Source organism: Abrus precatorius, unplaced genomic scaffold, assembly GCF_003935025.1.
Source record: "Abrus precatorius isolate BTA unplaced genomic scaffold, Abrus_2018 Scaffold9, whole genome shotgun sequence".
Classification (NCBI taxonomy): domain Eukaryota; kingdom Viridiplantae; phylum Streptophyta; class Magnoliopsida; order Fabales; family Fabaceae; genus Abrus; species Abrus precatorius.
In genome coordinates, this window is record NW_020874439.1 from 8,569,672 (window position 1) to 8,582,133 (window position 12,462).

Sequence of the window (12,462 nt, forward strand, 5' to 3'; positions counted from 1 at the left end):
CTGATTATGAATTATAATAAAGTAACTAACTACCAATATTATAAATACACTTCAAATTTATTAATTACGATAAAATTTATCAAAGTATTATAAATTCTAAAATTGACATTTAAAATATTTACAGAAATTGGTCAACTTAAAATGTAAATTTAATAAAATATTACAACTCTTTAAAATTATTCTAAACCCTATAGAATAGTCCTTCTTTAAAGTCACACTAAGAATATGACTTTAGATTGGGTCAATCTTTTTTAATTTTCTTCAAAATCTATTTCTTAAAAATAGTTAGTAAGGATAAGTATTTCTCACCCCACTAAATCCCTCATTTGACAGAATAATTGAAATGATACTAAAAATATTATCTAATATATATATATATATTGATTATAACACACAGATCATACAATGATTATCATAACAGAGCACATATTAAGTCAATCACACTTATAAAATTCATAGCATACATTTCTACACTGATTTGTATGTCATAATACATGTATTATATCGCATCACATCAATCAATATGTTATAATACATATGTCCTAATCACACTCTTTGATGTATTACAACACATGTATCATAACAACATCAATTAATATGTTATAACACATATATTATTATCACACAATTATTAAATTATACTATTTCATATTCATCATAATTTCTCAATCATTGCCCCTGAAATTCTTTGAGGACTTTATAATATAGATAGTAATTGGTTAGCTGCTGCATACGAATACAATATGTACCAACACGACTCATTTTAACAAAAGTGTGGTCAAGGGTTTAGGTTAGGAAATGAGTAAGAGACTTGTAGTGTCTTTTTCCTATATTTTCATTAATTATATGCAATTATAAAATAGTATCCATCACACTCAAGCGAGATAGGACAAGGTTGACCCAATTGTCCTCTTGCCTAAGTAAGAAAGGGTCTTGCTCAGGTGAGAAGCAGCTTGCCCAGGTGAGATGGAGCTCGTCCAAGCAAGGAGTCATAGGCAAACAAGGAGGTCTTTAGACCCATTCTCGCTCAGGCGAAATGGAGCTCACTCAGGCAAGATTATCTCTCACTCAAGCAAGAATAGCAAAAAATGAGTAGTCCTGCTATTTGGTTGTCTCGCCCAGGTAAGGAAGCGCTCACCCAAGCGAGAGCAGAGCTTCCTCAAGCGAGAATCTACTTGCTTTGGTGAGAACGCACGGGTATAGAAGGCTATTTAAGGAACTCAAGCCCTAAAAACATTCATTTTTCACCACACAACCTTCTCTCCTCGTTTATCTCTATTCTCTCTCCTTCCCCTCTTAAGAAAAACTCTCCCAAACTTTGAATCTCTTGCAGATCTAATCTCAAACATCTATGTCATTCAAAACCAAGGAAATCTTTATATTTTGGACAAAACCTTCCATCAGAAGTATTGTACCTTTCCTTTGGACCTTAAGAAGAATTTGATCTGAGACTCGTTTCTAGGTAAGGGGAGTAGATCCTGAACCCTAACTCCTATTTTGTGTCCTTCAATACTCTTATTTTGAATAGTAAAGCCCTCATATTTATTAAAAATTCAATGCTAAATAGGATTTTTTGAGCATGAAAATTCGATGGTCTATTTCTAAAAACACCTAGATGAGATTTTTACAGAAGAAATTATGAGCAAAACAAGTTTTTAAGAAAGTTTATGATTTTGATACTAATATGTACGTATAATTTTTACTAGAGTAGGACTTTGAACAATAGAGGATAAAAGATACTAAATCCCAAGATAGACAAATTTATTAAAAAAACTGAGAGAGTGGGATCTTCGGCAATTTATCTGTGACTTAGTTTTAATGTATGTTAAACTGCGCGACTGGTTTGAGCCTGAGGGTGATCGACCTTTGACACACTTTCTTGATTTGTATGATATGAAATAGGTGGACGATTTGTCAATATTGGAATTGTGTAGTGTGATGAGTGTGAGTTTGTGTTTTGTAACTGATGAATATGAAAATTAGTGAATTCATGTTATTATGAAAAGTATTTGATTGCCTTGAATGATATTGTTTTATTAGTGAAATTGATGAATAGCGGGCTTATGTGAATAATTGTGCATGTAAAATTAAAGTTGTATATGTTATCAAAGTGGAAAGGGAAATGTTGATAAATTATGTAGAATATGAAATGCTAAAATGATGATAAGATATGTGTCACGTGGAAATGCTGATAAAATGAATTGTAATGAAAAATGTTGAGAAATTGAATGTTATACGAAATACAGAGAAATTAAGTGTCATGAGAAATGTTGAGACACAGTATAAATAATTACAAATGTAACACCTTTTTTTTCATTTTCAGTAAAACTATGTTTTGTTTGATATTAAGTAGTATTAGAATACATTTAGAAATGAGTATGGAGTATTATTAGAAGGATTCTGGTGTAAGAGGTCTCACTCAGGCGAGGCAATCTCGCTCAAGCAAGACTAAGCGCCCAGGAAGATGATGTTTCAGGGTAGTCTCGCTCAAGCGAGATAATTCTTGCTCAAACAAGATAGGATAAATTCAGCTTAATTGTCACCTCGCCTAGGCAAGATAGAGCTCACTTAAGCGAGCATATCAAGATATGTTGGGTGAGATCACTATCTGCATATCTCGCTCAGGCGAGATATTTTTCGCTCAAGCGAGTTGTTCCTTGCTCAAGCGAGAACGCGGGGGGCTGAGAGATATTTAAGAGATTTTCAGCATGGAAATTTCATTTCATTCCAAACTCCCGTTCCTCTCTTGTTTTCTTCGAGCTCTCTCTTCCTTTTTCTAGAGAAAAGCCTCAAAAACTCCGGTTACTCTTCATATTTGAGCTTAGACATTGAATCTAAATGATTCCAAGTATGTTTCTCTAGATAAAAACTTTGTTTTCTCCAATTATTTCTCATGTTTTTCATTCCTTACGGATATCTCTTGGTACTCAGGAGAATTTCTATATTTGAACTTTATTCTTCACCAATATCTTTCCATAAACTCAAGTCGAGGCAAGGAGGGCTCTATTTTGTTGTTATATTATAGTATTTATTTTGTACTCGATAGAGCATTGTTACATGGATATTTCATGAAAATATGTGGTTGAAAAATATATTGTGTGAATAATGGTTGAAAATATACTTGTTTGATTGTTTGGACTGATTGGTTATTACGTGCTTATATGCATTATATGATGAGTGTTCAATGTGGAATATTATTAAATTTGCTAAGTGATTATGATATGATTTTATGGAATATGTTTGGATGAGATGCTATGATAAAGTGTAATACTGGTCTGAAGAATTTAGTAATTGTAACTATATTAAAAAGGGTATGAGTGGAATAAATTTAGTCTATAAGTGCTTTACTAAGCACGATCTTATGAGTAGGAAAAAGGAATAATTATAAGAATGACTTTAAGTATCGACTATGAATTGGATCTAGTGTGAATAGTTATAGAGATACACTGGGGGTATAAAGTCTGGAGACAATAAGAAATCTGGGAGAAATATAAGGTAGTGAGCGACATTCGTGTATGTGTACACACTCTTTTTGAGAGCGAAAGTGCCACTTGGCCTCAAACTCATTTCCTGACTATGTCTTTGCTATGGGGCCCAATTATTGTATACATTGTATCTGTGTGCATGAGTTAATCGGTGACTATTTACCTAGTTGAATAAAACCTCAAGAAATGTTGCATGCATCGATATATGTGATCACAATGCACTGGAAGTGCGTATTGGAATGAGATAATTGATAATGTATAATAAATTGTTGAGTTGTATATACGTGAATATGTTTGCAATATGAATAAATGTGAAAAAATGAATATATTTTCTTTATATTATAAACTATGATTCTGTGATATAATGATTTGTAAATGATAGAATAGATGTTTATCCTTACTAATATTTTCATGAAATCAAGATGACCAAGCCTCAGGAAAGAGTTAGACTATTAGATAGCTCAGTACATAATAGGCTTAATTATGTGTTTAATGAATATAAAAGATTATGTTATATTAAGTTTTCTATTCTTTTTGAAGATGTACCTAGGACCTTTATTATGTTAGAGATGGATTTCTTTTATAGTATCCCTTTTGATTTTCCTGGAAATAGAATATACTAGACCCTATGTATCTATATCTATAGTGGTATTGTTAGAACTCCAGCATGCCCTCACATACCTATTTACATATCATGACCACGACCATATCGGAAGACTGTCCAGATGGACCTTTGAGGGAGTGACTGGCACAAAGGTCACAACTAATTCAAGCAATCGTTACCTTGGATCAGACGATGACCTTGATTGTGAAGATCTGGCAGAGATAGAAAGCTGGCATGGAATTGACTAGTACCGGGTTCTCAGGGTTGGGATGTATTTTAGGGACTGTTCTGGGAATTAAATTTTCATATATGATGTAATTATTTTGGTTATGTAAATATTATTTTAAGTCCCATATATTCTGACAAACAGTTTGTAAATTCTTATATTTGATATATGTAACGTATATTTAGGTTTCCCACTGAGAATAATTAATTCTAGTTTATTATGATTTATTTTTTTTTGTATTATTGTTCCATTAATATTGCAAAGTTTGAAAATCTCATATACACAAATTCCCCAGAAAGAAAATTTTATTAATTTGCAATAATAAAGTTCATCACACACAAGAATTGGTATTTTATCTTGAATTATTAGAAATAAGATCTACGTTTTACGAATTAGAAATTTTAGGATGTTACAATAGAGATACACTCGAGATATAGAGTTCAGAGCAGATTTGGAAAATCTTGGGAAAATGAGGGTGGTGAATGCTAATTGTAAAAGAGTGCACAATGATTTGCTGAAAGTAAAAACATTCACAGGCCACACACTCATCTCCTGACGAGACTTCTGACTATACATTTGTTAAAAGGGGCCGGGGGAACACACGTATCTATGTAGTTGCGGCTAGCCAGCGACTATCTATACATATGTAAGACCTCAAGGGATCCCAAATGTAATAAATGTGAATTTGTGAGATGTATGTTTGTAATAGGTGAATCATAATGGATTAATTAATTTAATTATAATACAGGTATTATAATACATCGACGAGTATAATGCATTAATTAATATAGTTGTGATGCACTTGTTATGACATACTGCTTGGTATGAAAATGAATGAAGTGGTGTGAACGTAGTGTATGTTTGAAGTAATAATGATGAGATGGATAATCTGTTGATATGCTGAAATATTTGTTAATGTAATGTATGATTTGATATTATGTCAATGCATATTGTATGATTTGAAGTATAAATAATATGATTACTGCTACTATGATTTTATTAATTTAGTATCAAAACTAGTATTATTTACTTTATTGGTACAAAGTATGTTATCTCATTGCATATTGTGTTAAATGATTGTATTTGATTTAGTGTGACATGATGTGTATGGATGATTTCTGTTTGGTTAATATTATACAAAAATGAATTATTTCTATTTTGATCCATAATGTATTAGAAAATATTTCTTACGTTATTTATATTGAATTATAAGAATAAAAATTAGTGGGGGTGGGAATACTCACCCTTACAACCACTTTTTTAAGAATTAAAATGAAGGACGATCTTCTCTAGGATTATACTCTCAGCAATCTTGCAAGGAAGAATCTGCTCTGTAGGCTTTAAATTGTATTAAGGTTGTAAAAGTTTTGATTAAGTCTTAGTTAGAAATTAATTCTTGATATGTAAATAATGTGATGATAAATTTAGACATTTAAAAGGTTTGCTAAAGATTATTATAAATAATGATTTGAATTATATTTGTAATACTCAACAATTAATTCTATCAATCGTATTTTTTTATGTTGAATTTTAAATTGTTAAAAATGTATTTCTAATGTTTTTGCAAAGTATCATGAAAGGATTCATTTAGAAGAAAGTTTTAATGTCACCATATTTTTATACTACTTGTTTAAGAAAAATTCATTTTATTCCTTTTAAATTGTCATAATGTATTAAATAAATTGAATACGAAATTAGAGGTGTTACAAAATAGCCTTTGTAAGCCCCGAATTTTGTAATATAGTTGATTATTAATATAAGTGCTTGTATTGACTTTTCTGTGTAGTGTATTTATATTTTGTAGATGATTAGACGATTGGGATTAGACTGAATTTTGGCTAAGTGTTCTGGTGCAGAATGTTCTCGCTGCAGTGAGAGATGTCTTGCTATAGCGAGAGGGCACTGGGAGAGAAGGATGAAATTGTCGCCTTGTCACTGTAACGAGAGGTCCCCTCGCTGTAGCGACAAAGCCACAGTTTGGGATGCATTTCTAGGTGCAGTCTCGCTGTAGCGAGATTTTGTAAAAACCAAAATACAATTTTGTCTGAGTTTTTCGCTGTAGCGAGGGAGGGTATCGTTGTAGTGAGGTCCTCGTTGTAGCGAAAGTGTCATGACCAGAGAGGATTTAAAAGGGGTTAGGGTTCGAGAAAGGTTATTTCTTCACCTTCCCTTCAAAATTTCTTTGATTCTCTCGACCCACAACCCTATTCCACCAATTAAATTGCCTCCAAAGCCATTCGGAAGCTAGATTGAAGGTTAGATTCGTGTTGGGAACACTTGGAGGCGAGTGTTAATAGTTAGGGTTTTATTTTTTCACTCCCCTTCCCTATTTTTGTGATTTCCCTAGGTTTTCATGAAATTCTTCCATGTATTTAGGATGAAATCCGTGTGGGGAGCACTTCCTTGGGTCGATTTGCGTGTGGGTCTTCATTTGAGGTAAGGGAGGACTCTATCCTATCTCATTTGCTTGAAAATTTGTTTAATTGCTATATTTTTTGTAATGTGATTGAGATAGAGAGTAAGAATGAGTGTGTTAATGGAAATTATTGTGTGTTGAATGTAATGTGAGTTGATTGTGATTGGGTTGACATACCCTTGATTGAAATGTGTGTGATTATATCTTTGATTGATGATTGAATAATGTAAGTAGTTGAAAATGGATATGGATGGCATGATATATGTAGGTAAATGTGGAAAATGTAGCGTAACAGAATAGGGACACATGTGCCGAGTGTTGTAAATGAAAATAGACCTCAGTGTCATATAATATGATTTGAACGTGGGCCTGAGCGCTGTGTAATACGAATGAATATGGGCCTAGTGTCGTGTGATGTAAATGAATGTAGGCTATGTGCTGAGTATTGTGAATGAACGTGGGCTATGTGTCGTGTGCAAGGTTAAATATTGTGTGTGTGACTGAGGTGTGTTAAACGTCGTTGTAATGAAGTTATGAATGGTTCAGAGATACACTAGAGGTGTGGAAGATGAGGACGGTAGAAATACCTTGGGGAAGAGCGAGTGGTGGTGACACCAACAATGAGCGTGGGTGCACCACGGGCCACACGCTCTCCTCCTGACTAGACCTTTGACCACTACCTTTGCTGAGCGACCTGTAACTGTCACGTGGTATCCGTGAGGCAGGGGTAACCTGCGACCATTCATGGTGTGAAACTGGTGGTGACACCAACAGTGAGCATGGGTGCACCACGGGCCACACGCTATCCTCCTGACTAGACCTTTGACCACTACCTTTGCTGAGCGACCCGTAACTGTCACGTGGTATCCGTGAGGCAGGGGTAACCTGCGACCATTCATGGTATGAAACTGTGATCACAGTGTCACAATGAGTGTGGTTAGGTGCAGTAAGAGCACGTGTGTGAAATATTGGTGCAATGAGTGCATCGATTGTATTTTAAATTTGAATAGATGATGAATGATGATTGTCACTGAGATTGAGATGCTTGTCTCATGAATGCATGATTTAAATGTTAGTAAATGTGTAGTGTTTGAAGTGAGTCTCTATTTGTGTGTGTGTGTGTGTTGGATAGTGTAGAGTACTCACCCTTACATTCTTTTTTCAGGTAATCAAGACGATCAGCACCGGACTCAGTGAAGGGTTGGATGGAACTGTTATAGGACTTAAAATGTCATTTTGAAATTATTGTATTTGAAATGGTCCTGTAGCAGTTATTTGATATAAACTTGTAACCCTTTCTCTATTTCAAAATATTTCATGAAACTTTTATTATTTCGAATTTGCAAAAGTATTATTTATTTGAAATTAAATTTAAGGTGTTACAGCCTTCAACAGATAAGCTTTATCTCTCAGAATGGAAATTGGTTTTGCCAACTTTCAAAATCTTAGCTAAAACATCCTTCGAATTTTTCAAGCTTTATCTGGATTCAAACTCTCAAAATTTCAAAATTAAATTTCAAAATTTGATCTCAAATTCAAGTAGGATGACCATGCTTGAATACAAAGCACACCCATGAAGAGTACGAAGCATGATCGTGCTTGCTCGCAAGTTCAACTGCATTTACCCGACTTTTACTCAGAATGTTTCCATAATGCGTTGGTAGTTCTTTTATGCTTAATTATGAAAATTAATAATAAAATTAGTGTGGAACACCTATAAAATAAGTTTCAAGTCTATACATAAAGTCAAAACATATCAAAATATGGACTTATCAGTAACCATATTGAATAGTAGTCACCACCTTGCATTTCTCCCAAATTTCCTAAATTGTCTCCATCTTCCATACGCTAGGCGAGGGCGGAGAGTGACCGCCAGTGCAATGTGGCACGGACAAGGAGTGGCTACCTGGCAGGCTTCCGGTGGTAAGGGCACATGAATGAATCAAACTTACATCAGAATGAGAGGGGGATCTAGAGACTGTGTATACAGTTAAGGATACCTTAAAGGAATTGATTAGGACTACCTATACTAACAAAATGCATTTACTTTTCGGTAGCCTATCACTTAAGAACTCCAAAGTTAAGTGTGCTTAACTTGGACCAATTATGGGATGGGTGATCTTCTGTGAAGTTCCCGGAAAGTGTGCGAGTGAGGACAAAGCACACTGAAAAGTCTCGTGTTGGTTTGTGGGGACAGTCGTCAATCCCGAATAAGTTGTGTGTGGTTCAAGGACGAACCAAGAGGAAGCTAGTGGGCATGTGACACTCAAGCGCTAGGCGAAGGCGGGGAGTGATCGCCAGTGCCCGAATAAGTTGTGTGTGGTTCAAGGACGAACCAAGAGGAAGCTAGTGGGCATGTGACACCCAAGCGCTAGGCGAGGGCGGAGAGTGATTGTCGGTGCAATGTGGCATGAACAAGGAGCAGTTACCTGGCAGACTTCCGGTGGTAAGGGGCACATGAATGAATCAAACTTACACCAGAATAAGAGGGGGATCCAAAGACTATGTATACAGTTAAGGATACCTTAAAGGAATTGATTAGGACTACCTATACTAACAAAATGAATTTACTTTTCGGTGACCTATCACTTAAGAACTCCAAAGTTAAGTATGCTTAACTTGGACCAATTATGGGATGGGTGACCTTCTGGGAAGTTCTGGGAAGTGTGCGAGTGAGAACAAAGCACACCGAAAAGTCTCGTGTTGGTTTGTGGGGACAGTCGTCAGTCCCGAATAAGTTGTTGGGCTATTACACACTTGAGTGAGACATTCTTGTCTAAGCAAGAAAACTAGACAAATTTTTTCTACACATTTGCTGATATTTTTGCCTAAGTGAGATACTTCTTGCCTAAGCGAGATTAATTTTTTCTACACATTTGCTGATATTTTTTCCTAAGTGAGATATTTCTTGCCTAAGCGAGATCAAACAATCTCGCTTGAGCAAGACATTTCTCGCTGAAGCGATAAATATTGTTGTCTTAAAAAATAAAAATCTTCCATTTTGAAAACAAAACAACAAAAAGTGCAATAAAAGTTAGGGTGTTACAATATACACCAACTCCCTGGGCTAACAATTAGAAGTATAGAAGACTAGTGGTATTGGGGAAGTACAGTAAAGACTTACTTTGCAAAGACAACTTATGTTTGACTCAATGATTTGAGATCTAACCCCTTACCAATTCTGATCTTGATTAAGTCTGGAAGTTGCCAGTAATGTACAAAGTTAGATTTTTCATTTGAATTATTGGTCATGAATCTTTTTCCACTATTGCTTTGCATCATCATCATGAATTTACTTCCTTAAGTTCTTGTCCTACGCATTTTCATGAGCTTAAAGACATTAACCATTGTCACAAAAATTTCTTACCTTAAAAAAGTTTGGGTTCAGTTAGGAGTGTCATTTGCCCATTTAATTTTCATGACTCTATTACTATTTGGATTGCTACCTTAGCTTGACACATAAATTGTATTTTCTATTTATTCATTCTTTGGAATCTTTGACAATGGAGGAATAGTATACTCTTTGATGAGAACAAATTAAGTATCGACATATTTTGGCTTTCATCAATCAATCTAAAAAGGGTTGTTCTTTGCTAATTTTAAACTAGTTCTCAAATTCTCCTTTTTTCATGAGATGGTGGTATTATACAAGATTGTAGTGGTAAATGCTAATAGAGTTCATTTATTTTGATGGCAATAAGTTTGCTCTCTATGCTAAATTGAAAGTAATTTTTTGAAGTCTCCACTTGGCCATATTGAAAAGTTATCAAAAGGTGATTTGGGAATCTAATTGCTTAAACTGTTAAACTTTATTATGAAGAAATTAAAAATAATTTTTCTTTAAATATATTTTATTTTATAGAATATTCATTGTCTTAATTATGTAAAATTTCTCTTATGTACTTATATGTTATATGTCATATTGTTTGTGAGATTAATTTTGTACGCCTAACAAACAAGTTCATGTAAAATCCCTTTCACCTGTATAGATAATCTTCAATGTTCAGTTTCTAGACTTTTAGTTGTAAATAGTTTACATATTATATAATTTATTTATTTTTTCTTTAATTATGTTATATGATTATTTAGTATTGAATATTTTTTTATTAAAAGTTTTAATTTTAAAAATTTTACCATTAATAATTTAAATATTTATATTTTCAATTATAGAATATAATAAATTTAAAAATAACTATACCATATATTTATAATTTTTATTTAATAATATACATGATAAAAAAAACTCACTTGCATCATATTTTCTTTTCCTTGCATCGATGGATATGTAACAGGAATTTAAAAGGAATGAAAACGAAAATTTCATGATATCCACAAAGTCAAAAATATACTTTCAAAGTTAACTAATATGTAGTGTCTTAAACATTGAGAGCCACACATAGGATAAAAAATTTAATAAAAATAAGAATTTAATTTTCATATATAATGTTAGAATATGTAAAGAATTTTATATTAATTATTATAGAATTAATGACTTGTAAATATATGTATATATATAATAATAATAATAATTCATGATTAGATATTTAAAAAAATTATATTGTTAGTGTATTTAAATTAAATTTGGATAATAAAACTAATAAATTATAAAAATTTAAAAAGAAGAAATAGAAATGAAGATGATATTACTAAAATGGCTTTTTATACATTTAAAGCTGGTGAATGAATATAGCATATGTCAATGTGTAATTGTGTATGATAACTTAAAAAGAAAACATAATTAATCAAGCTTATTGTGATTAATTCAAACTTAAATTTAATTAAAAAATAAATTAAAAATATTTTTACAAAACTTAAATTTGAGTAATTAATAAAAATAATTCTTCAAACTTATTCATATTGACAATAATCTATGATTCATCAATCTTATACTTTAATAATATTATTTTATTTTTAATCTTAAATTTCTTTAATCATTTTGTGATGTCAGATAGGAGAAAATTATGCTTTAATGCTACGTTTGATTCATTTACAAATTAGTTGTTAAACTAATGAAGTAATGGATTAATTACTCTAATAAGCCATTGTTCATGTTTTAATACATCAATACAAAATTAGTTTTTAAAAAATATTAACATTTGCATGAATATAATTAACAAAAGAATCTTAAAATTTATACCATAAATTAAGAGAGGAGAATTTTGTAACTATAGAAAAGTTTATTACATTAGATACGTTTATCATCATTAAAAAAGAAACAAAAGTAGTTGAACCTCAAAATGTTAGATGACTAAATCTTGACATTTTGACGAATCTAAATATTTTTTAAGTCAAATTCATACATTGGTGATAGCTTGAAAATATGCAAAATGGCAGAGGCTTATGATTTAAGAAGTCATTTAAGCTATTAAAGATAAAACATTTAAAAAATGAAATTTATGTACGTGTCTCATGACTTCAAAATTCGTTATATAAAATGTATTATATGAGTGTTCTTAAAAGATTTTTGTAAGTTTCTAAAAACAAAATTTCTAATATTTAAAAAAGTAGCTCTGAAACAAAAAGTGGAATAACATAAAAAAGACAAGAACAAAGAATCTTATTAGATGATGTCCCTTAATATGAAAATTCAACTTAAAAAGTTTCAAATTATGCAAAAGTCATACAACATATTGTAATACAAAATATTCTTATCAATAAAAGTCTAACAAAAGAACTCAAAATAAATTATCGTCTAAAACAACGTGTCCTTAGTGATGGTAGGAAAGAGTCT